Source organism: Pyrus communis, chromosome 7 (genome assembly GCF_041283825.1).
Source record: "Pyrus communis isolate YQ-2024b chromosome 7, ASM4128382v1, whole genome shotgun sequence".
NCBI classification, from domain to species: domain Eukaryota; kingdom Viridiplantae; phylum Streptophyta; class Magnoliopsida; order Rosales; family Rosaceae; genus Pyrus; species Pyrus communis.
This window is the reverse complement of record NC_142571.1, coordinates 25,664,943-25,692,500: the sequence shown is the minus strand read 5'-3', so window position 1 is coordinate 25,692,500 and position 27,558 is coordinate 25,664,943. Positions and strand designations below refer to the sequence as shown.

General features: G+C 36.2%; 1 pseudogene; it reads left to right on the top strand.

The window, feature by feature from the left end:
* LOC148695959 (LRR receptor-like serine/threonine-protein kinase EFR) overlaps window positions 1–27,284 on the top strand; it is a 48,084-nt pseudogene extending 20,800 nt beyond the window's left edge.
* The last annotated feature ends 274 nt before the right edge of the window (window positions 27,285–27,558 follow it).

The following is a 27,558-nucleotide window of genomic DNA, read 5'->3' as shown; positions in this document are numbered from 1 at the left end:
GAGAAGGTTGTGTGTAGATTCGTCCATGACTTCTTCATCCATGTATGTGTTAAACTAAGAAACACAGTAGCATTTCAAATCAATTTCATATCTCAGGCCTTATGGGAAGACTTTGTTATATACACTGCAACATACAACTTTACGATTCAAAATACAAGTGACAGCACGCTACACATGCAGCAGCACCATCTGCTGTCTTTTGACAGCACACATGGGAAAGACTTCATAAGCAGTCTGCAGGTATGTATTGTTGAGAATACTTCAGTATTTGTATATGTAGAACATACTTGATGCAATGGTTATGATTTAGTTGGTTAATTCTTATGTTCTTGGCTAGTTTGTTATAGAACTTGTATAGTTGCTCTTACATGTGGTATCAGAGCCTGTGAATTTAACAACTAAATTCGATAAAAAAAAAATTGGTTCCTAAAAATCTGCAATGTTGCAGCAAACTGAGCCTTTTATATCAAGTCTGTCTTTTTGGTTTTCGAAGAACAACTAATACGACGTCGTTTATAGCATACCCTTTAAAGTTTAATTTTATGACCGTTGGCTGCTTAAAAGACAAAGAATAGGGTTTTGTCTTTTCAAAATTTTGACCGTTAGCAGTCTGAACAAGGTGAGAACTTGCAATTCTCGATCTGGGTTGGAGATTTTCTTCCCACGCCAGCATAATTGAAGATGTATGTACCAAATTAGTAAAGTACATCTATATTTAAACATCATAATTTTGATTTTGAGTGTATTGCTTCCGCTGCAGTTGGTTATGATGTTTGTAGATTGAGAAAATTTTGGTTTATTAATCCTCCTTGTTGATGCGAGAATTATACGCGCATAAATTAAACCCTCTTTTTGACAATTGTAGTATAAGTATAAGTAGGGATCGTTCTGGACCGGGGATTAGGAGGGATTGTTAATCACTTGGATTTGACTAAAAAACGTAAAATAAAGTTTAAAACACTATACTAGACTCAAAGAATGCAAAACTAAACTTTAAATCACTAAGACAAACCAAAGACTCAAAATGCTTTAAAACATAAACTAAATTGAACAATAAGGAAAAAGGGGGGAAGAGTTTTGATTTGACGAAAATTGAAATAACAAAACAAGTTAATAAACTAAGCAGAATGTAAATGTGAATATGGATGATGGAATAAATGGAATGAAGGCTAGCTAAGGGGTTCTTCTCCACACATGTTATACTTGCATACAAGATTGATTCTCAGTTGGTCTTTCGATAAATTATGAAACTCAATGCTCCAAGTTAATTAGGTCCGCTTAAATTAACTTTCAGATTTCCCTAAATTCATTGGATTGAATGAAATACGCATTACAACCAAATTATTCTTAATCAAAGTCCCTAACTATGGAATACGCATGATAGAGACATTCAACAAAGATCATTAAGTTCAATGAAAATTAGAAGTGTTGACGAGGCATTCGTTACTATGGAATACGCATGAAACTTATGCCAAGAATTCGTTTAACGCGGTTGTTTATAAGCAACCTCCACTACTTGTGAATATAAGTTCATAACGATTAGGTGAAACTCACTTATATTCTAGCGTCATATTCATGCATGAAAATTAAGCTTGCAATCTCAATGAACATACATAAATAAGTTATCAATCAAACAGTTAAACGAATTGAATCCACAACTTATGAAATTCCAACCAAAAGTAATCAATTCATATTGCAAATATAAACATAGTTTCGAATCACCCCCTAGCTAAAGGGGGATTAGTTCCTCATTACTTTGAAATCAAAGAAACACCTAAACATTCCAACAACTCAAACTTGAATTGTATGAACGTTTAGGCACTCTTCTCTTCCATTCCTCATACGTACAAAACAAAGAGAATTGAATTTAAACTTTGAAATCAAAGAAACACCTAAACATTCCAACAACTCAAACTTGAATTGTATGAACGTTTAGGCCCTCTTATCTTCCTCGTTGTTGTAGCACAAGGTCTAAGGTGAGGTTTGGGGAATTATGGAAATGGATGAGGAATGGTGGAAATGGAAAGATGGTTTGGATTCTAAGGAAGTGTTTGAGGGGTGTTGTGTTGTGAAATGGAATGAGATGTGAATTGAATGAATGAATGCAAGGGTATTTATAGGAGTAGTGGAGGGAACATATGGCTATGTCATTTGTAGGTGAAGTAGGTGGATGTTGTAGGTGAAGTAGGTGGATGTTGTAGGTGAAGTAGGTGGATGTTGTAGGTGAAGTGGATGTTGTAGGTGAAGTAGGTGGATGTTGTAGGTGAAGTGGGTGGATGTTGTAGGTGAAGTAGGTGGATGTTGTAGGTGAAGTGGATGTTGTAGGTGAAGTAGGTGGATGTTATGTTAAGTGATAAGTGATATGATATGTGGTTATGATATGATAAGTGGTTAAGTGGTGATGATAAGTGATAAGTGATTAACTGATATGATATGTGGTGATGATAAGTGATAAGTGCATGTGGGTTAACTAATGAAGGAAATGCATGTGCAATGACAATGTGTTAGAATGGATGTGTGTTATGCATGGCATGATTGGGATTAGGAAAGGTTTAAATGTCCTAAAACTAAAGAGAACAAGGTTCCAACACTTTGGCTCCAATTAGGTCTTCAATTTCGTCCAACACTTTGGCTTCAAGCATAAGCTATCCGTCCTTAGCCCAAAAGTGCTCCAAAAGTCTCCAAAATGCATCTTTTTGCTCCTTTAGCCATTGGGACCTACAAACACACGAAAATAGCTTAAAGTACTAAAATAACTAAAGAAACATAACGTAAATGTACGAGAACAAGCCATTTAAGTCGCATAAATATGCTCCTATCAAATACCCCCACACTTAGCTTTTGCTAGTCCTCGAGCAAAACAAAAAAACAAAACAAAAAGAACAAAACACAACCTACACCTTCCAACAATCGTATCAGGGACTTCCAATGCACATGACAAGTTAAAAATCATTATTCTCACAGATTTGAGCCATCTTTACACTTAAGTACATTCTTAATCATAGTCACCACATACTAGTTCACAATTAAGCAATTAAAACACATTTCAAATGTAGTAACATGCCTTTAGAGAATTCCCTCAATTTCTTACTAGATGTACTCTCGTTTTTCACACAGATTTTCTGACTACACACCCTACACTAGGTATATGTGAGAAGATTGATGTAAACATGTAGACGAACACTCACATATGTTATAATAAGGAAAGCATTTTCTGGAGTTAATAAGCATGTTTAGATATGATCTCATGAATGGAATGCTACTACTTAGACGCGAGAACCAGTGACACCATAAGCTCATACCAAGTTCAAACTCCACAATTGAAATACATAACACTCAATATAGAAGTCAAAGGGTAGTAACGGGGCTAGGGTATTGGCTAACAATGAAAGGTGAAGGATAAACAAACATTCTTAAAGCAATAGTGAGCAAAGTATTGAATTAGACACTTAGAATTCCCTTAAGAACGCAGAAGTCAACTTTGAACACCCAAGGGAAAATCACACAAAACTTAGGGCCATATTCAACTTTTTGGACCCTTTCTTCAACCATCAATGCTCGTGAGTTCATTCTTACTTATTTTCACTCCTCCTTTTTTTTTTTTTTTTTTTTTTTTTTTTTTTTTTCTTCTTCTTTTTCTTTTGAATCTCAAAACATACATATAAACGTAAGAACAAACTTTTACTCCCCCACACTCATTTTCTTGCATAATGTAACTCAAAAGGAATTCATTTAAGTCATGCTCACTAAACTTTAAGAACAAGGGTATAGGAAAGTCCTACTCTAAGCTAGGTAAGGGGTGATGTGGGTAAACAAGGAATAAAGGCAAAACGAGGCTCAACGGGGTTAAAACTTACAACATATACGAAGTATGGGAAGTAAGGCTATTTGGCTATGGTGGTGGTCACTACACAACTTCTTCTTGAATATGTGTTATGCAAATCAATAACATGCTTTGAATGAAATGGGCATGAGTTCTAGCATTTGGAACTATATGATGAAACGCCTTCTAAGTAGTAACCAAGCAAAGAATAATGAGATCATGCAACGACTTTAGAAAACAAGAAATCACAGATTATACTCTCCAAAGAACGTTATAGGCTCAAGTCTCTCAGGGTTGTAGCGTTTGTTTGAGTTCCTTCCTTCAAGCATGTTACAAAAACGAATTTTTTTCTTTTATGATTGCATGTGAAGTCATACATTATAACCATAACCAAGCATATACCAAGAGTAAATCAAACTTTTCTCTATGTTTATAACTCTTTCAAACCGTCATGCAATTATAAACCAAATCCTTATCATTGTGTTGGAAGGTACCCTAAGACACAAACACACAAAAACGACTCAAAACACTCTTTTTAGGCTTTTCAAAACAATTTTTTCAAATTTTTATGGTATTTTCGGAGTTATAAAAACAAAACATACTAAAACACTCTAAAACAACTTAAAAACACCTTAAAACAGTAAGGAACAACATTTCAAATTATGGGCGATAAAATCCCACGAATTTGCATTAACAACATTAGTTACCCCCCCACACTTAAATCAAACATTGTCCTCAATGTTTTAAGCTTAAAATCATACAAAGCATAAGTAAACACACAAAAAGCATTTAAACATACTAAACATGGCAGAATGTAAATAACAAAGAGAAGAGTTTAGAGACGCAAATCTGGTTGTGGAATGTAAATTCCATCTTCTCCTTGTTGATTTCATTGAGGCTTGATGTTGTTGATTCCACAGGGGTTCCTCCCATCGTTGATTTTCCTTTGTGCTACTCTTGAACTGGGCAGCAGGATTCTTTTGGTCTCCCCCGAAGGTCTGAGCATACCCCTTTGGTCTGTTTCTTTGTTCAATCTTTCCAATTCGTATTGAAAAGGGTTGGAGGATAACTCAGCCTATGTTTGTCTCCACATGCTTCAATGTATCATTTTCACTTGCCTTACTCGCGCCCCTTTGCAGAAGTGGTCCCTTCTTCGGAAGTGTATCAACCGTTGAAGATGACTACTCGAGAGCAACGCTAGGTAAGCAATCAGGAATAGATTCCAGGCAGTTGGCTCCAGACCGGAAGACTGACTCCAAGTGCTGGCTGATTGCTTCTTTTACTTTGCCATGCAAGTAAGAACAAGGACAAAGAAAAAGACAGGGAAAGAGCATGATATGAGATACTTTTGCTTTTGACCTTGATGATATGAGATACCTTTGCTTTGAAGAAGCGGTGAATGAATCAGCACATGCTTCAATCCGCCGTTTCCTCCTGGGTCATATGTACTCCAGGCATCTGGTATCATCTTTGGGGAAGAAGAAAGAATTGAGTATTTCGAAAGGCTTTGCTGGGAGTGCGCCCTCAGAGGTGAGGGAGAGTTGGGCATTTTCTTCAGGTTTGCCCTGCCATAAAAGACGAAAGTCGACATATATAGAGATAATATCAAGTGGTGGTACTTTTTACCCTTGTCGACAAACGTTTTGATCCCGCAAATCCGACTTTTTGAAATAGTGGCGCCTCTTCGATCTTTGAATACGCCTCTTCGATTTCTGAGCAGGCGCCCCTTCGATTTCTGAACGACGCCCCTTCGCTTTCTGAACGACACGTGGTAGTGCAGATGCGGCTCCTTTTGACAAAGCTGCACACGTCTTCTGAAAAGCAGAGAAAGTGTCGCCGGATTTTGCGCTTGTCGGCTAAAGATGTGTAGTTGCGATGATGGCCTCCACGTGCTTTCAGCTTTGTCAGAAATCTTTTGACAAAGTTGAACGCGTTTTCTGAAAAGTCGAGAACGCGTCGCCTTGATTACGCCGGAAATTCCGGCTTTTTGAATTGGTGGACGCGTCGCCTTGGCTTCTTATAGAGCTATCGATCACCACAACAAACACACTCTGAAGAACTCCCATTCTTGAAAATCGACTCCGACCCTTTGAAAATTTACTCCATCAACCCCTTCTCTTTGAACACTTTTGAAAAATGGCAAACTCATCGAACCTTAGCTTGGAATTGAGCCTTAGCAGTGATGCGGCCGCGCCGCGTCAAGGTAACGTATGGCGCCCTTCTTTCTTTTCTTCTAACGGTCCTCTCACAAGTGAAGACTCCGTGATGCAGGACGCCACAACAGCTACAATAGTAGCTAGGAACCTCCTCACTCCAAAAGATAGTAGGCTGCTGTCAGGACGGTCCGATGAGTTGGCCGTTCAAGAGTCCCTCGCACTTAGTGTTCAGTGTGCGAGTTCTGTGTCCAACATGGGCCAACGCCTGCTTGCCCGCTCCCGTCAGGTGGAATCTTTGATGGCAGAGGTGGAAAGTCTCAAGCAGGAGATCAAACTGCTTAAGTACGAGAATAGAAGTTTGCACGTGCTTGCCAACAACTATTCGACGGGTATGAAGAGGAAGCTTGATGAGCTACAAGAATCCAATGGTCGGATGCAAAGTGACCGTCAAACTGACCGTCAAAGGCTTGCGGCTTACTTCCAGAGGCACATTTTTCCGGGCTCATCCAGCGTTTGGCCAAGTATTGAGGCCTCTTCTTTGATGCCTCCCGCTCCGATACCTTCCGCCCCGATGCCTTCCGCCTCGATGCCTTCTGCTCCGATGCCTTCCGCATCTATGCCTCCTGCTTCTAGAGTTTTGCCCAGTATTGGGGCTTCAAGTAAACGCCCTTTGTGAAGCTCCATCATTCTGCCATGTTTTTTTTTTTTTTTTTTTTTTTTTTCATAAATAAAATCAAACAGCATGGAATTTATCTTTGAATGGGCGGTGATACTTGAAATGATCCGGTAATAGTTTAAATTCCAGATTGGGTGCCTGAATCATTAACCACATGTTAGTATAAAAGAAAATTGAAATTCGAGGAGGCGGCTTACCTGTGTGCTCCAAAATGAACTCCAGAATAAACACCCCTTCGAAAGTTATGACTTGTCCCGTGTCATAAAATCCAACTTCCTTGGGAATTGTGGTTTCAAATATGTCCTCTTTGATGCATTCTACATCTTCTCCAGCCACTACCTTCTCTTGAATCATTCTTCTTGGTGTACAAAGTCCTTTGAAGAATTCAACACCATCTAAAACTTGCTGTGTTGTACCAAGAATTTGAATAGCATTTTGCTCCTTTGGGAAGGCTTCCACGATGTCCTTTTTACTCTCTTCTTGGTTGGGAATCAAAAACCTGCTAGGAAAAGGGACATTGGGTGGAATAACATCAGAATAACATGGAATTGGGACGTCCTTACTGGTGGTGGGTGGTTTAGAGGGCTTAGGGATCTGCGGCAAGGGTTGTTCTACCCTTGCCGTGTGCATGTCTTCTTCTTCCTCCTCAATTAGCAGCTCTTCATCCACTTCTAGGCTATGTTTGGACATTTTTAGGTCAGCTCCAACCTCCATAGCACTTCCCAAAGTGATAGCATTATGGATTTCAAAATCTTCCTTCGAGTTTTCAATAGTTGAGTTGGAGAGTTCACTTTGCTCTTGAATTTGTTTCATGAACTCCATAATCTGCCCAAATTGCTCGTCCAATTTACCCAACTCCTTGGCTTGATTTTGTGACCCCTGCGCCAAAGAGGTTAGTAATTGAAAATTTTTATCATTATCCATGGACATACTTGAACTTGATTGGAATTGTTGTGGGGGAGGTTGTGGTGGCTGCATAGGTGTTGTATTGAACTCATCATATGGTTGCCAATATGCTTCTTGTTGAGCCTCCTTGGCTTGATTTTGTGACCCCTGCGCCAAAGAATTTATTTCATTAAGAATTTGATTATAATCTATTGGCAAACTTGAATTTAATTGAGCATATTGCATATGAAGTTGTGGTGGCTGCATAGGTCTTGAATAGAACTCCTCATATGGTTGCCAATATGCTTCACGTTGAACTTGTTGATCTTCCCACCATATAGAGTTTGAATGATCCCTCCAATCTCTTTGTGGACATTGATTGGCTTGAAATCCTTGCCTATATGAAGCACCAAATGTAGGGACACTCTGCATTGTGGTCCTTTCGGCATACGGCGACAATTTAGAAGTAAGATTTGCCAATTGAGCTTGAATGCTAGCAAAATCCATATCTTACTTCTCTAGTACCTAAAATCAAAGAAAGAGAACTAAATCAAATATCAAAAGTAACAACAAACAAAGAAAACAACATTAAGTTAGAAACTAAAACGAAAACAACTAAACCAAAAAAAAGAAAAGAGCCAAGGGATTGGCAAATTTGCTAATCCCCGGCAACGGCGCCAAAATTTGATGCGAGAATTATACGCGCATAAATTAAACCCTCTTTTTGACAATTGTAGTATAAGTATAAGTAGGGATCGTTCTGGACCGGGGATTAGGAGGGATTGTTAATCACTTGGATTTGACTAAAAAACGTAAAATAAAGTTTAAAACACTATACTAGACTCAAAGAATGCAAAACTAAACTTTAAATCACTAAGACAAACCAAAGACTCAAAATGCTTTAAAACATAAACTAAATTGAACAATAAGGAAAAAGGGGGGAAGAGTTTTGATTTGACGAAAATTGAAATAACAAAACAAGTTAATAAACTAAGCAGAATGTAAATGTGAATATGGATGATGGAATAAATGGAATGAAGGCTAGCTAAGGGGTTCTTCTCCACACATGTTATACTTGCATACAAGATTGATTCTCAGTTGGTCTTTCGATAAATTATGAAACTCAATGCTCCAAGTTAATTAGGTCCGCTTAAATTAACTTTCAGATTTCCCTAAATTCATTGGATTGAATGGAATACGCATTACAACCAAATTATTCTTAATCAAAGTCCCTAACTATGGAATACGCATGATAGAGACATTCAACAAAGATCATTAAGTTCAATGAAAATTAGAAGTGTTGACGAGGCATTCGTTACTATGGAATACGCATGAAACTTATGCCAAGAATTCGTTTAACGCGGTTGTTTATAAGCAACCTCCACTACTTGTGAATATAAGTTCATAACGATTAGGTGAAACTCACTTATATTCTAGCGTCATATTCATGCATGAAAATTAAGCTTGCAATCTCAATGAACATACATAAATAAGTTATCAATCAAACAGTTAAACGAATTGAATCCACAACTTATGAAATTCCAACCAAAAGTAATCAATTCATATTGCAAATATAAACATAGTTTCGAATCACCCCCTAGCTAAAGGGGGATTAGTTCCTCATTACTTTGAAATCAAAGAAACACCTAAACATTCCAACAACTCAAACTTGAATTGTATGAACGTTTAGGCACTCTTCTCTTCCATTCCTCATACGTACAAAACAAAGAGAATTGAATTTAAACTTTGAAATCAAAGAAACACCTAAACATTCCAACAACTCAAACTTGAATTGTATGAACGTTTAGGCCCTCTTATCTTCCTCGTTGTTGTAGCACAAGGTCTAAGGTGAGGTTTGGGGAATTATGGAAATGGATGAGGAATGGTGGAAATGGAAAGATGGTTTGGATTCTAAGGAAGTGTTTGAGGGGTGTTGTGTTGTGAAATGGAATGAGATGTGAATTGAATGAATGAATGCAAGGGTATTTATAGGAGTAGTGGAGGGAACATATGGCTATGTCATTTGTAGGTGAAGTAGGTGGATGTTGTAGGTGAAGTAGGTGGATGTTGTAGGTGAAGTAGGTGGATGTTGTAGGTGAAGTGGATGTTGTAGGTGAAGTAGGTGGATGTTGTAGGTGAAGTGGATGTTGTAGGTGAAGTAGGTGGATGTTGTAGGTGAAGTGGGTGGATGTTGTAGGTGAAGTAGGTGGATGTTGTAGGTGAAGTGGATGTTGTAGGTGAAGTAGGTGGATGTTATGTTAAGTGATAAGTGATATGATATGTGGTTATGATATGATAAGTGGTTAAGTGGTGATGATAAGTGATAAGTGATTAACTGATATGATATGTGGTGATGATAAGTGATAAGTGCATGTGGGTTAACTAATGAAGGAAATGCATGTGCAATGACAATGTGTTAGAATGGATGTGTGTTATGCATGGCATGATTGGGATTAGGAAAGGTTTAAATGTCCTAAAACTAAAGAGAACAAGGTTCCAACACTTTGGCTCCAATTAGGTCTTCAATTTCGTCCAACACTTTGGCTTCAAGCATAAGCTATCCGTCCTTAGCCCAAAAGTGCTCCAAAAGTCTCCAAAATGCATCTTTTTGCTCCTTTAGCCATTTGGACCTACAAACACACGAAAATAGCTTAAAGTACTAAAATAACTAAAGAAACATAACGTAAATGTACGAGAACAAGCCATTTAAGTCGCATAAATATGCTCCTATCACTTGTATCATTAGCGTAATGAATAAACTTGTATTCTGATATGCTAATTGTGTTATTAAGAACCATTGAACAAAAATCATGTTATCTGCATATTGAGGATATATTATCATTCTGGTCCTTCATAATGATATGATCTGGGAGTTGGGTCATATCACATATTGACGTTAACTCGTTCGTTGTTCTATTGTTTCTCTTGTTTTATTAAAATCTGAATGAGAATTGTCCTTTTCTGGGAATTGGTGTTGACGGGATTCTGGCTGATAACTTTGGTGATGGCAATCCACATGGATGGGTCTCGAGCATTGATCGATAATTTGTTTCGTTGATTTGGAGTCGAGGAAATGCAATCGGGTTGACGAATATGGGTCCAGTGGATGCATTCAGGTAATTCAGTCCACTATTTCATGCATGATTAATTGTTCTCTTATGTGCATGATTATAGTGTGATGAGTTAGAGCTTGATGAATTAGGGCTTTTGTTATTTCGAGTATGCTTGTTTATTTATATATATTATGAACACATGATTAAACTCGAAATCCCTATATAGATGCCAACTTGTGATTTATGTAAGATGTTTGAAATCATCTTTTGCTGCATAATAATAATAAATAGCATAAAAAAAATTAGTGTAACATTTGATCTATATATACTCTTCTATTTTTAAAGAGTCTATGGTTATGATTAAAAATTGATATTGGTGGAGGATAAAACTTGTTCATAAACATCATCTATTGTTCTCTCTATTTGGTGTTGGGACATATACGATGAATATCAATTTGGGATGGAATCATTTTGACTGGACGTGTACTCCATAAAATGATATTGTCTGAATGAATTTTGGCAAATACATATGCTTAATGACTAAGTGGTTCTAAATATTAAACTAATGGAATTTGGATGGCATTGTTCCTATTTATGATCCTTAAACTAAATGCATCAGTTTTGGTTCGAGTATCATGTAGGGAATTTATTGCTTATTGAATATGGATATGGAGATAGCATTCGTGCATAGACATCACATATTGATGCATGCATACAAGAAAATATATGAACAGATGAATGAACATATATATGTGAAATATGTTTTGGGTAGAATTGTTATTGTCCATATATGCGGATTTGTATACATTGGTGTAATTTGGGTTTTATTTTGTAATGATCTTATTTTCATTAGTTGACCCAAATTAGATTTTGTGGTGATATATATTGATCTTAGTCTTAAAAAAAAAAAAAAAAAAAAATTACTTGTATGATTATATAGGTCAAGCTATAAATTTTGAGAATTAGCTTGTGTCATCCATATACGAGGATGATAAACAAATTAGCTTATGTGAGATGTTGTCTATATTTTTGTACAACACAAATTGACATTGACAAATGCATATTGATTTAATTTATGAATTCATAAGGAAGCCTGTGCTTATTGTATTATGAAAATCATGGAGTTTAAGATGCATGCTTATTGTATATGTATATTTGTGATTTCATTTATGATGCATGCTTCCGCTATTATGTTTTGGTTGAAATCACAAATAGGGAGGAAGATGAACTTTGAGTTCTTCAGAAGAAATAGTGGTCTTGATTATCTCATTTTAATCAAGACATATTGTTGTGATATATATCCAGACATTATCAAAATTTGGTTGATCTTGCTCGATGGATATTGAACTAGTTAGGATCAAATTGAATGCAAAAATATTGTGCTTGCTATTCTAATTTTGATCATTGTTGAAAATGGTGATTTTGGGTTTATGTGAGATTAGTTTTTGTGAATGGATTGAGACTATCTTTTGATACATAGACTGTTTCCATAATGGTTTAGGTGTATATGACTAAACTCAAAATATGCAATTGGTAAGGAATCGGGAACCAATTGGTTCATATCTCCGGTTTCTTTCTTGGATGTGCAGTACATTCTGCTTATGCTTAAGTGGGAGAATCATATGTTTGAATGTACGCATAAGGCTAAGAGTATTTAGGCCGGCCATTATAATTCATATGGATTAAAAAGGAAACGAATTTGGTTTCCATATGGATTCTAATTAGTCATTCATTGTATTGGAATGATTTTTTTAGTTAATATAGTTGCTATTAACTTGTACTTAACTTGGTTGTGTTAAGTATGGCCTAGATAAGTGGGAGCAAATTGGTTTGGTTTTGCTATATTGGTTCACATAATTACAAAGTGCAAATTAAGCATGTTGTGACTGTTGGAAATGTGCCCTAAAACCAATCATATGATGATACTTTATGGACATTTCACATGTTAAACTAATCTTGTTTAATATTAAGGGCAAACATTATTGTTTGAGCCGTCTCATATAAATGTTATATGCTTAAACGATAAGTCCAAGGAATATGTGATTGGAAGAATGCGATCTAAAGAAGTTAGATTCATGAGACCATTCTTTCGTTGACACATCCTAAACGTTCCTGATCATAGGATTGTCAATTGGGCATTGACAGTCCGTTAAGATCAGTACGTGCTATGTCTTCTCTCAGGGAGAGTGACTAGTCTCGAGTCATTGGTGTGTGTGACATCAAGACAAGTATGTAGGTGCTCAATAGAGAATGAGTTCACTGAACACGATCAACGAAGAGTTCTCATATTCATGTCACATGAGAACTCATGGTTGGGATAATGCAAATTAGTCTTTTGACATGAGGCATCACAGTTGTCTTGTGGTTAGGTCCTTAATCTTTGATTATGTCAAAGTCACTCCATCAGGAGGGTGTCCACGACATCGTTGGGGTTAAGCCACTTAGCCATGGAGGCAAGTGAATGCGCAACAAGGGATCTCTAACCTTCAAACTGTTTGAGGGAGAATACTCTATGATATGATTAAGAATCTTTGGCCAAAGTATGAATGAGATTTAGGAATGTGTTCCAAATCACATTCAAGGTAATCATATAAGCACAAGACTCACATTGGATAATAGACATGAATAAACTATCAAACCAAACAATGTGGTCAAGAGTATTGTATTAGAGAAAGACCGTATTGCATTTGTAATCCTAGAACTGAATAGGTTCTCCACCTCTTCTGATTAGCTTGGGTAACCATGACATGCTGCTAGGCGTCAACCATTGTTTGTGGAAGCCCTAAAAGTGTATTATCACTAACGGGAGAATTGAAAGTAAGTTTCAATTCACAATCGATTTGAAAGAGTTTGAATCGCCCACTGCCTCGCTAAAAGGAACCTAATGGATCGTACACCGCGTAAGGTAGAGATTGAAGATTCAACGGAGATGAGTAAGAATAATTAAATGGTTTAATTATTTATGGCAATGATTAATTAATATGATTATTAATCAAACGAATAAGTTCGTTAAAAGACATCGGGATAGTTTTGGACCTTAAGGCCCAATGGGCTTCGAACGTCAAGTCCATTGACTTAAGTTGTGTGACAACTTAATGAATAATGATTCACAAAGGCCCAAATAGCCCAATGAATACCCTAAGGCCGGCCATTTAGAGAAAGAGTGGGTTTTGGACTTATTTACAAGTTTGCCACTCAAATGAATTAAGGTATAAGTGTGACTTTATAGCCAAAATTCATTAGGGTTGTTTTTGGGGAAATTGGAGAAACACAAACTCTCCTTTCTCTCTAGAAATGGCCGGCCACCCTTGAGGAAAACATCTAGCAATCTTACTTCCTCAAGGTCACTCATTTCTTCTCCAATCTTACCTTGGTGTGGAGACTTAGAGGTTCTCAATTTTGGGAACTTGGAGAAACCTTTTCATCCATCCAAATCCATGGATCTAAGATGCAAGGAATGAAGACCCTCTCTTTGGGTGATTAGCCTTTGCTTATGCAAAGAGGAATCTACAAAGGTATTGATTTCTCAACTCACTTTGTTTTGAGTTGAGTCTTGGTTCACCTATCTACTAGGCTTTGAAGTTCATGGGTTAAGTTTTGTTTTTGAGTGCATATAAACATGATTCCGCCTTTTAATTGTTAATTGCATGTTGTTGATGTTGCTCAAATGAACTTGTTTTTCACAAATCTTCCTTCAAGTGGTATCAAGAGCCTAAGTCTAGTAGTTGGTGAATCCCTTTGGGTTTTGTAGTTCATAGTTTGTGATTTGAATGTTGTAATTGTTACAAGCTTTATTCTTGCTTCTTTGAATGTAAATTTTGTTAGAAAATTTGCCATCTCAAATGTTGTAGATGTAGTTCATATGAGCATGAATTTTGGAGCTAAATTTTGGTGCCATGTTTTTGGGGAAATTCGGCCAAATCCAAAGGGTGGATTTTTGGGTTCTTGTTTGACTTGTTAAAAGTGTTTTAAAGTGACTTTTGGAACCCCTATGTACCCTAGTATGGTTGTATGTTATTTCCCTTAAGTTTGAGTGGTTTTGGTATGTTTTTGGGTGAAGAATGTTCATGGAGCTCTTATGGGTTTTCATGGATGTTCTTCATTGTTCTTGATATGTTCTTGCCAAGAACAAAAGGTTTGGTGTTTTGATTCAAAGTTTTGATTTATTTCATAAAGTTTTTGTTTTGAAATATTTCTTATGTTTAAATATCTTAGATATTTGTTTTGAAAAATTAAAGAAGTTTTAGTGGGTAGGTGTGTAATGATTTATTCCATTTCACACACCCCACTTACAAAACTTTGAAATTTTTTATTACATACTTTGCTTCAATGGCCGGCCACCCTACTCAATTAGGGTCCTTGTGGGGCCCTTATGCAATTACATAAAGTTTTGATACTTTTGTGTATTTGTACTTTGACCCAAAAGTTTACGTTTTTACGTAAAGGTCCAAAATCACTAAAAGGACAAATTGTTTTGCTCCTTTAATGAAGTTTTAGCTTTTGTGGAAATTTTTGGGTTCTAGTTGTAATTACATGAAGTAGTGGACTTTTGGGTTTTTATAAAGTGACCCCAAAAGTTTAAGTTTTTGCAAGTGGCCCAAACAAGTTGAGGTCATAGCATTTTGGCCCAAATTAGGTAGAGAACAAAATTGTTTTGTCTCTTTAAATGAGAATTGGATTTTCATTTCATTTAGCTCTATTTAAATCAATTCTATGGATACAAAAACCAAATGAAAATGTTGCATTCAAGTTTAATTAGTTAAAGCGTTAATTAATTAAAGAAAGGGTGATTATGAACCTTAGCCTACGATAATTGAGCTATATGAATGGCCGTTTCAAATTTGTTTGAACCATGGGAATGTGTAGATTAAATTTTGGTTGTAATTTGATATGATCAATTGTTGTAAAAGAGCATAAGCTCTTATTTACTTTGAAGTACTCCTTTCTTGTTTTATTCGATATGCATGAAATTGGAGTAGTTGGGTCCAACGCCCAATAAGACAACACGCCTTAATGTGATTAAACGCGTAACTAAAATCAATCACCATCCCTAGACCGAGATTCAACACTAGGCTCGTGTTGAATCGAATCAAAGGTTCATAGTTATCCTAAGGCCCTAAGGCAACTATATAGTCCATCAATGAATGCAAATCTTATGTTAGTAGTACCATATAGTCTTGCTTTAAAAACCGTTTTAAAAGCATAGTGGGAGTATTATATACTACTAAATCAATCATATGGACCAATAGTTGTAATAGGACCAAAATGTTTTAATTGGATTAAAATGTATGTTTATATGTGATGAGACCTAAAACCCTTAACCAAACCATTATTAAGTTGATAAGCGAGAGATGCTTTGAATATCTCTTCGTGGCCTTCCACCGTGGTAGGCTCCAATCGTTTGTGACTTGTACACCGGCTTCACCCTATCATGGGGGAGTACAAAGTGCATGCTTACACTCAAGAGGAGTCTATATGCATATGATGAGGTGAGTGTAGGCAACGAGGATGGCCAATATCATATCATTGTGAGGCTATTCTTGAACCCCTTCATGAACTAAGCATGGTGGGAATAACTTAACTAAGTGCAATGGCGCCGATATCATATCATTGTGAGGCAACATTCTCTAGAGGCCAAATAAGATGGGTACTTGCAAGAGATGCAAATGAGTAAGTGTACTCTCTCATTATTATTAATGCTAGCCGATATCGTATCATCGTGAGGTGGGCTTGGTAATAGTGAGCCTCCCATACCCTACTAAGAGTTTCCTCCAAAACTCTCGAATTCCGATGAGGGATATGGAATTTGCCAAAAATAGTGGGTGGTGCTATTTGATTTAAAGACCCGAATCAAATGGCTTAAAATCAATCAATTTATATTCGTTATGTATTTGTTTACCAATATATTTGCAAACGCTATCCAAAACTTGACAAAGAAAAGCCGAATGCTTTAATTTCCGGACTTAGTTCTACAATCCCATAGATTGTCTTTAATGGCTTGTAGATGTAACTAAGTAGTCTCATCCTCACAATCTTCCTATTGATAATGTATCATTGGAAGAATATGTTAGATAAGTCTAACATGAGAAGGACAACACTTTTAATGTCATAATTCTTCAAATACAAATTGTTGTATGAAGAAATGAGAGTTGCCTTGAACAACTCTTGAAAGTTTGTAATTATGTTTAGAACATAATGGTTGGTTGACAAAAATAGTCCATCAACATGGACTTATGATGATTTTGAATTATTGAGTGTTGAAGTGTTAAACCACTTAACGAGACGGAAATTAGGCAAGGACTTCACCTTTGTGTCCCTATCCTAATGGTTCACTAAGTTTATTGTAAACTATATAGTGAACAATAACCACACACTCTCCAAATTGTTTGATGTGTATAAACACAATTGAAATAAGTTTCAAGAGAGATAGTGGGAGTTTAGGGACCATGACTATTGTAGTCAAAAGAGAATTCAAATGAAGAAGGCAAAATAACTCCAAGGGAACAAACTTTCTTTATGAAAGGATGGACATTGGAAGGGGTATTTGCAAGAAATGTCTTGCAAAGTGTCAAGAACACACCTTTCGAAGGTGTTGTAATATGTTCTTGAAATAGTTCAAAACAGTTGGTTCTTCTACTTGAATGTTTGATTCCGTATTAGTAACTATGTTTTACAATTGTTGTAAAAGTGTGCTAATAAAAAGTAGAAGATTAATGAGAGAAGAGAAAGTACTTCACATTCGGAAAGTGAATCGAATATAGATCTCTGCGAAAGCGGATTGTGCTTGCTTCCTCATATGAACTACCAAAGAAATTGGAAAAACCAAAGATTGTCTTTATGTTCCAATTTTAAGGAAATTAATTGTCTCTATAGTAGAGATGATATAGTAGTATTAACTGTTTAGAATACGATGATGCAAGGTAGTGACTAATCCCAACTGAGTTGTGATACCTCTAAAACATAAATTGCGAGTTGGTAATAGATGGATGCATTGGATCGTTAGACCCGGATCCAACACCTTCTTGTTATATTGTATAGAGGCGAAATGTTCGAATCTTTATTCTTTTGGAAAGAAGAAAGAATCACAAAGTTGTTGAGGATAATTCACTTAGATGTTAGTGGCACTTGTCCACAACATAATACTACTCATGTTGTATGACATTCACCGAAGATCACTCTTGGTTGGACTATAGTTTACTTTGAATAAACACAAGTCCGAATACTTTGCAAAAGGTTTCAAAGAATTCAAGAAATGTAAGTTGATGAGTAAGACGTCTAAAGAATTTACCTCCTTAGATTTGATCCAAGGAAAAGTAACACTTTAGATGAGTTTCCTTGAAAGATATCAAGGAAAATAGCATCATAAGATAATGTATTTCTCCATTAGGAGAAGAATGAACATGAATAAGATTTAGTTCGTTGGACATTATCAATTACCCATATATATATGATATATACTTCTAAGACAACCTAGTTCCTATACCACAAGCTCCAAGGTAGTCCAGAAGGATTTATAAACCGTTTTAGTTGAATGGTTTGAATTTTATGACTATGTCATAGAGTTGCACCTCTTAATTCGAAAGAAATAAGAATGAAAATCCTTATGACTACATTGAGTGTATATACGATATATACTCAAGGAAATGGTAAAGTACCATTTGACCTGAAATAATGAAACCTTCACAGCTAATTGGTAGCTTAAGGTGACTACACTCAAAGAGAATGGTTGACTTTGAAGAAACCATCTTTGACGTAGTCTTGGTTTCAATTAATTCGAAGATTGCTAGCTACAACTAAATGTTGATTTAATGTTTGGACATAATATGGGTTTCCGAAACCATTATTAAGATAGTCTTGATAATATATGTCTAAAACTATAAATCACAAGACAGGTTAGTTGTAGAGATCCATCCATCATGGATCTTAGCAAGCTAGTGGGAGCTATAAGCATCTTATGAGAAAAAGGATCAAATCGTTTGATTTCTCATAAAGATGTAAATGAATCTTTTGTTTACTAGATTTACAAAAGATTAGTGGGAGTGAATCATATTCCTAAATTTGAATATATATACATGATATATATTAATTTTGAAAATGAAAGGAATTCTTCATCGTTAAAGTTATGACTTTAAACATTCTATGATGATAGAATGTATATGGGAGACATAGTCTATATACATGGGATGGAAATCTATAATGATAGATTTCAAGATATAATTGGATTATATCAATCCTTAAAATAGACAAGAGATGCTAGGAAGTTTCTCATATGATGATAAACTTAAATTAGAATGACAATTCTAGTGAGACTAGGAAGTTGTTCTTCTGAAAGGGAATGTACCCTTTGACTCCCAAAGAAATAATGCGTAAATAGAATCCTTTATGCATACGCAGAAAGATGATTTATGTATTTCATATTGTATGAAAACATTGATATAAGATGTACCTAGAAAGGTACAAGACAATATCAGTGCAAGCCCAGGATTAGAACCATGGCAACTGTCAAGTGAGTCCTTAAGTATTTGAGAAATACTAAAGGATATATTACTCAATAATTGAGAAAGAATTAGAGTAAAGTAATGGAAGCGTAAATGTATTAGATTATGAATCTAATCCATCATTGGATATTTCTTCATTATGAATGAAGAGATAAACAGATATCTCTTTATTATGACTAAAAGGTATTTGGATGGAAACATTAAAGTAATGACTTTAGTGTGTTCCATTATGATTGCAAAATATATTGCCATATAGAAGTTTACAACAATGTTGTTTGGATGGGAAAGTTCATTTATGAACTCTCTATTCGGTTCCAACCAGAAAGTGTATGACACTAATGGGGCGATAGCTCAAGCCAGGGAATCAAGGTCTCATCAAGGTCCGAACTCAAATGAGAGACTGAACCACATGATTGAGAATCATGTATAATGGTGACGTCGTTATTCTCAAGGTTGCTTCTATGGATAACATATAGATATCCATTGTCTAGGCCTACTACTCAGCCATTTATGAAATGACTACAGAAGAGGTATCATCACTGATGACTAAGCTGATTGGCTCTAGTGCAAGTGGGAGATTGTTGGAAATGTGCCCTAAAACCAATCATATGATGATACTTTATGGACATTTCACATGTTAAACTAATCTAGTTTAATATTAAGGGCAAACATTATTGTTTGAGCCGTCTCATATAAATGTTATATGCTTAAACGATAAGTCCAAGGAATATGTGATTGGAAGAATGCGATCTAAAGAAGTTAGATTCATGAGACCATTCTTTCGTTGACACATCCTAAACGTTCCTGATCATAGGATTGTCAATTGGGCATTGACAGTCCGTTAAGATCAGTACGTGCTATGTCTTCTCTCAGGGAGAGTGACTAGTCTCGAGTCATTGGTGTGTGTGACATCAAGACAAGAACGTAGGTGCTCAATAGAGAATGAGTTCACTGAACACGATCAACGAAGAGTTCTCATATTCATGTCACATGAGAACTCATGGTTGGGATAATGCAAATTAGTCTTTTGACCTGAGGCATCACAGTTGTCTTGTGGTTAAGTCCTTAATCTTTGATTATGTCAAAGTCACTCCATCAGGAGGGTGTCCACGGCATCGTTGGGGTTAAGCCACTTAGCCATGGAGGCAAGTGAATGCGCAACAAGGGATCTCTAACCTTCAAACTGTTTGAGGGAGAATACTCTATGATATGATTAAGAATCTTTGGCCAAAGTATGAATGAGATTTAGGAATGTGTTCCAAATCACATTCAAGGTAATCATATAAGCACAAGACTCACATTGGATAGTAGACATGAATAAACTATCAAACCAAACAATGTGGTCAAGAGTATTGTATTAGAGAAAGACCGTATTGCATTTGTAATCCTAGAACTGAATAGGTTCTCCACCTCTTCTGATTAGCTTGGGTAACCATGACATGCTGCTAGGCGTCAACCATGGTTTGTGGAAGCCCTAAAAGTGTATTATCACTAACGGGAGAATTGAAAGTAAGTTTCAATTCACAATCGATTTGAAAGAGTTTGAATCGCCCACTGCCTCGCTAAAAGGAACCTAATGGATCGTACACCGCGTAAGGTAGAGATTGAAGATTCAACGGAGATGAGTAAGAATAATTAAATGGTTTAATTATTTATGGCAATGATTAATTAATATGATTATTAATCAAACGAATAAGTTCGTTAAAAGACCTCGGGATAGTTTTGGACCTTAAGGCCCAATGGGCTTCGAACGTCAAGTCCATTGACTTAAGTTGTGTGACAACTTAATGAATAATGATTCACAAAGGCCCAAATAGCCCAATGAATACCCTAAGGCCGGCCATTTAGAGAAAGAGTGAGTTTTGGACTTATTTACAAGTTTGCCACTCAAATGAATTAAGGTATAAGTGTGACTTTATAGCCAAAATTCATTAGGGTTGTTTTTGGGGAAATTGGAGAAACACAAACTCTCCTTTCTCTCTAGAAATGGCCGGCCACCCTTGAGGAAAACATCTAGCAATCTTACTTCCTCAAGGTCACTCATTTCTTCTCCAATCTTACCTTGGTGTGGAGACTTAGAGGTTCTCAATTTTGGGAACTTGGAGAAACCTTTTCATCCATCCAAATCCATGGATCTAAGATGCAAGGAATGAAGACCCTCTCTTTGGGTGATTAGCCTTTGCTTATGCAAAGAGGAATCTACAAAGGTATTGATTTCTCAACTCACTTTGTTTTGAGTTGAGTCTTGGTTCACCTATCTACTAGGCTTTGAAGTTCAAGGGTTAAGTTTTGTTTTTGAGTGCATATAAACATGATTCCGCCTTTTAATTGTTAATTGCATGTTGTTGATGTTGCTCAAATGAACTTGTTTTTCACAAATCTTCCTTCAGTGACTTCTGAGTTAATTCTGCTATGTAACAGAAAAGATTCTTAAGTTCAATACTTTAAAATGCATAGGTAAGTTGTATGTGAGGTTAAGCTTTTGTTATCCAAAAGATTTGGTGATATGATAAAGCTGTTGATTATATAACTGTGCTATTCATACAATTATGAATAATTTTAAGTTGATAGCCTACCGTCAAGAATGTTTGGTATTTTTTATATCAATTTTGGGCTATATGAGTGGGAGTAGACGTCTTGGTTTCCTCTTGAGCTTAGATACATTGCTATGAACATGAACTAGACATTGTGATTTGTAAGTTAAATCTATATTTTTTGTTGTAGAGGCAATTATAAATTCATTGTTTTGGTTTATGTAAGCTGATTGTGTCTATGTACTAGTGTGTTGATGAATGACTTATGTGATCACCTTTATATTGAATTTGATATGATTATTCACTGTTATGAATCATACTTAAGTGGGAGAATGTTAGAGTATGAGTGTGATTCATATGGTTTGGTAATAATCCTTGTTGTCTCAGATTGCTATAAAGAAGTCTTAATATGTTTATGAGAGTTAATTTGACTTTGGTTTGGATTGAAACTCTGTGTTGACAAGCTTAAAAATAGAACTCATACAAGGATTTGGTCTTGTATTCCTTATAGGATTATTATAGGGTAATCCAGAGTTTGTAGTATAAAAACCACAAGCCCCTGCTCTCACAAAAATACGCTCTTATTGTTTCAATTATCTATAACTTGGAGAGCATTGAGTTTTGCAGAGAGGAGAAGGTTGTGTGTGGATTCGTCTATGGCTTCTTCATCCATGTATGTGTTAAACTAAGAAACACAACAGCATTTCAAATCAATTTCATATCTCAAGCCTTACAGGAAGGCTTTGTTATATACACTGCAACATACAACTTTACAATTCAAAATACAAGTGACAGCACGCCACAAATGCAGCAGCACCATATGCTGTCTTCTGACAACACATACGAGAAAGACTTCGTAAGCAGTCTGCAGGTATCTATTGTTGAGAATACTTTAGTATTTGTATATATAGAACATACTTGATGCAACGATTGTGATTTAGTTGGTTAATTCTTATGTTGTTGGCTAGTTTGTTATAGAACTTGTATGGTTGCTTTTACATTTCGTACACAGCCTGCAAAAATAAACGTTAAGCGCACCTCTTGCATTGTTAATAAATTTACACAATACTGGTTTGGTACTGAGGTGCTTTTATAAAAAGTGGGTATAAAAAAAAGCTGAGCTTAAAAAGGTGTTTGGTAAACACTTAGGGTACGTTGTTGCACCGGACTATCTCATACTGGATTAGTTTCAGGGACTAAGTTGGACTGGCTTAGATTAGACTAAGCTAGACTGACTTAGTGAACCGTTTGGTGCAGTGTCGGACTAAAAAACAGAATAATTAACAAATCTTAATATTATATTATTTAATTTATATTATTAGTATACTCCATTCTTTTTTTTTTTTCATAACAATTCTCCATTTTTCTATTCTCTCACTCCCCATCTTTCTTCTCCGTCTAAGGCAACCCAGTCCCCAGATCATCCCAATCGCCATCCAAACCCAGAAATAGAATCTTGGCCTCCCTGGGCCACAACCCATTGAAGCAGTCCAGTTAGAAACATGGCGGCAACTTATTCTTCTCCAGGAGCAGATTGGTGGAGTTATGAGTGAAGGACCAAAATACCCATAACAATTGAATGAGGAGAGATTGAATACAAAAGATGTCTGGTGAAGCGTTGCAGGTTCGTTATATATGTGTTTGAAAATGGTTTTGGGAGAGAAAGATTGGGAGTCGATGAAGCCGAGGAACTAAGCAGAGAAGGGTTGCCTCTCGACAACGAGCCCGGCGATAAAGCATCTCAGGGATGGGCGAATCTGAGGTCTCGTGATTATGGGTTCAGGGCGAAGGGGAAGAGGGTGGTGGCTGTCTGGTGGTGTACAAGGGAGAGTGGGAATGATGTGGTTGACGTCTCGTGAAACAAAGAGCAGAGAGGGGTCTTAGCTTGTCTTATGGTTTATGGGGACTCTCGCTAAGAACCTCTAGCGATGTCCTTAGTCTAGGCTAATCCCAGCTAGTTTCATTAACATTAGTCCCGTGCAACAACAAACACAGGAGTAGAATAATATTTAGTCCAGTCCAGTCCAGTCCCACTTAGTGAGGGCAAACAAAAACCCCCTTAAAAACAGCTTATTTTCACAATTGTGGGTGAAAATAAGCTGAAAACGTGAAGCAGCAAAAATGAGCTTATTCTCACAGCATAGCAAAAGGAATTTTTTTTTCAAAGCACAGCAATACCAAACCAGCCCTCAAATTGCTCATTTGGTGGTTTTGGTAGCCCAAGTATCAGGCCGGGTAGGCAGAGAAATCTTATTTTAGAGAGTTTGTTTTGGGCGTGTTTGGCATCGTACTTAAATGTTTTCATAATTTTTTAAAAATATTTCTTAAGAACATCTTTAAGGAACAATTTTATTTAAGATTCAAGAACTTGTTTGATATGAGATTTAAAATGGTTTTAAAATTTTTTAATTAAAAATACAAGGAAAAAAAACCTACAACAACTCCCCGTGATTCGAACATTACTACTAATTTAATTAGATAGATAGAGAGATCCAAAGAGAGGGTCGCAAGCGAGGGTGAGAGAGAAAGAGAAAAGAGAGAGCTTAGAGATAGGCGTGAAACTCGGGCAGGTTGGGCGTGTTGCATGGTCAAACCAACCCTAACCTAACCTTTACAATTCGGGTTGGGTTCGGGTTCATACAGGTGTAGTCAGGTTCGGGTTTGAAGTAGGTTTAGATTTATTTGGGTTGAGTTCGGATTTGCCCAACTTTATGGAGTTCAACCTTATCACACATAAATTTGCATAACTATTCAAATTTTGAACCAAAAAGCCTCAATATTTCATTTACACATCATCATTTACACAAAAGTTAAAACAAACTTAAAGATCTTACTTCTCTTTAAGTATTATCTGTAGCCAATTTTGTACATGGAGCTATTCCAAATAGCCTCGGACAGTTGAAAAGTTTATTATTTCTTTCCATATACAACCTCTCTTCAATAGAATACTTTTCTGTCACGGAACTCTTCCTCTTGGCTCGGACCACCCTTTATTTCCAAACATAGTAAATATTGCTTACAATGAAAACCAATTTCCAGAAATGTTTTGGAGGTTTAACGATTCAGGAATTGCACGAGTTTCCAAAACTATTTGGGAGTTGCATGAGTTTGAGGACTATTTCTGAGAGGTAACTTATCGGATGGGACAATTCCTGAATCCTTGAGTTCTTTGAGAGGGATTGAATATTTCGATCTTTCTCGTAGCAACCTTTCCGGCAGAATTCCCAATTATTTGGAGCGTTTCAAGTTGCAGAATATGAACCTCTCATTTAACAATTTTGAAGGTGCAGTAGCAATGCAAGGAATTTTAGAAAACACAAATGCAATTTCTACCATGGGAAACACACGGCTTTATGGCGGTACACCTAATTTAAGATTACCCTTATGCTTTATCTAAGAAAGTACTACTTCTTAGACTGAAAATATTCTCTCAATTGCTTGTGGGGTTGTTGGATTGATCGTAGTGTTGTAACTTGTGCTTCTTTGCCGATCAAGAAAAGCAAGAGAACTTAAGTCAACCTGAGGATCTAGGGGTTTCACTCTTGAAATTGTCTTATGGAGATCTCAATAAGACAATTCTCAATCAGCATAGGAAACTACTGACTGCTTGTTCAAGCATCGATTCTCAACGAAACGAGTTCAAGGCTTTGGTTAACTGGATCAAGGTGAAAGGAAGCCTAGAAGAATGGCTGAATAGGTCAATTCAAAGAGTAAACATGTCAACCAATATGCAGATAAATTATAGAGTATGGAACGGGAAGTGAGGTGTCAGCATATGGTGATGTCTATAGCTATGAAATTCTGCTATTTGAGATGCTAACTGGCAAGAGGTTGATGGATGACATGTTTAAAGATGGTATGAACCTACACAACTTTATCATGATGGCTTTGCCCAAATGTGTGAAGGAAGTATGTGATCCATTGCTTCTTCAAAGAGAGGTTTGTGATAACTCATATATTTCATACATTTATACCATCTATTCCCTAATCCCCTTATGATATTTTTGAGTTAAACTTGTTGCATTTTACCCTCTTTTGTGTTAGTGTGCAACTAATCGTATTTTGGAGCTCAATTGAGGACAGATAAGGCAAAATGGTACTAAAAATGGAGAATTGAATCAGGATGCTGATGTAAACAAATAATTAAAAGTGGAAACTGAATATGGTGATGAATATGGCTCTTTATAAAACCAATAACAGCAAAAAAGAGTGAGAATTAAATGCCCAATTGTTGGGATGTATTGGTAATTTATAATAGCTCTTTAACATTATAAAACCTAGCCTTTCAGCCATTTTCACATACACCTTTCATTCTGAGCGAATTCACAACTCCAGTCACTATTTTTCTCTCTTTTCATTCACACTCAAAACTCCATCCATTCTATACAGTCCAACATCACTAAAGACTCATCCCGACGGGCTGTTCTTGGAGAAGTTCAACATCAGAATTGCTTCAAGGGTTTCCTCTCTCTTTGATTTATTTTCACTCATGTTGTGTATTTCCAATTTCATCTATGTGAACATGATGTGTAACTAAATTCATAGAGAGTGATTTCGATGTAGCCTTGCACAATTGATCCATGTTTTTATGTTAAAATATTCAATTCATCAATCTGTCTCTTGTTTCATTCACTGAATCTTTTGTTAAATTTGTTTGTTAATTTTAATGATTGATCACCATTAGAATTTCTTACAAATCATTTGATCAAGATTATAGTAAACATCATGCTTAATCTTGGTAGACATGTGAATGAATGAAGAGAAGGCTATGCAAACATCTTGCCATGTATTTTGTTTGGTTCTTTAACATTTTCTTGCATGCTAAGGACTCTTAATTTGGAACCGAAATTGAACATCCCAATTAGGTTGTAGATTAGGAGAATTTGATCAAAACCACACATCATATGGCTGATCATGTATATGTAAAACGAACTCTAGAAACAGGTTGGTAATTGAATACGGTTTAACTTTATAAACATGGAATTGGTTTTGTAATGGTGAACTCAAATCCCTGGACCCATCCTCATCGTCTCTCAATCAACGTATCATTTGTTATTACATTTTTCTTGCATTCTTAGTTATTCTCATTAACAACACAAAACCTACATTCAAGTTGTTATTTTCATTGTTTAGTTAGGGTTCCTTCAAGGCTAGTAATTTATAAAGGTCTAATCAGTCTATGTGGTTCGACACCCTTACTTGTGCCATTATACTAACCATATATTGCACTCGGAAGGAACACAACAGTTTGGTATTGCTGTGATTAAAAAAAAAAAAAACTGCTTTTGCTGTGCTGTGAGAATAAACTCATTTTTGCTGCTTCACGTTTTCAGTTTTTTTTTTTCACTAAAAATTATGAAAATAAGCTGTTTTTAAATGTTTACCAAACATTTTTTTGAAGTCAGCTTTTTTTTATACCCCCTTTTATAAAACACCTCCAGTACAAATGCCACAGACAATGCGGGATATCGAGCCCTAGATGATGAAAGACAAAAGAGTTGAGGTATGATTGATTTGCGTTGCAAGAATAGGAGTTGCTTGTTCTGCAGTAATGCCAAGAGAACGAATGGACATGAGCAATGTCGTGGCTGAATTATGTTAAATACGGGATGTGCTGACTGGAAACAGGATGCCTAGAGACCATACGGTGAAGACCTAATACTGTCGAGAATGTGCTGTTGTATTTTATGATCTGTTATAGTCTGTATACCTCCAGGTAATTTAGTGAACTGTTTTTCACCTACCAATTCTACAAATCCATTTGGAAATGAAACTGAATAATGGATATTCATGGCCCAAGCTTAAGCTCATTTCGATATATATACCTTTTTTGTGTTGACAAGAAAAAGAACCACAGGTGGAGATAATTCCCACTGCAGCAATTAACAAGTTTTTGTTTTTTAGATAAACAATCAATTTAACAATTTGATATC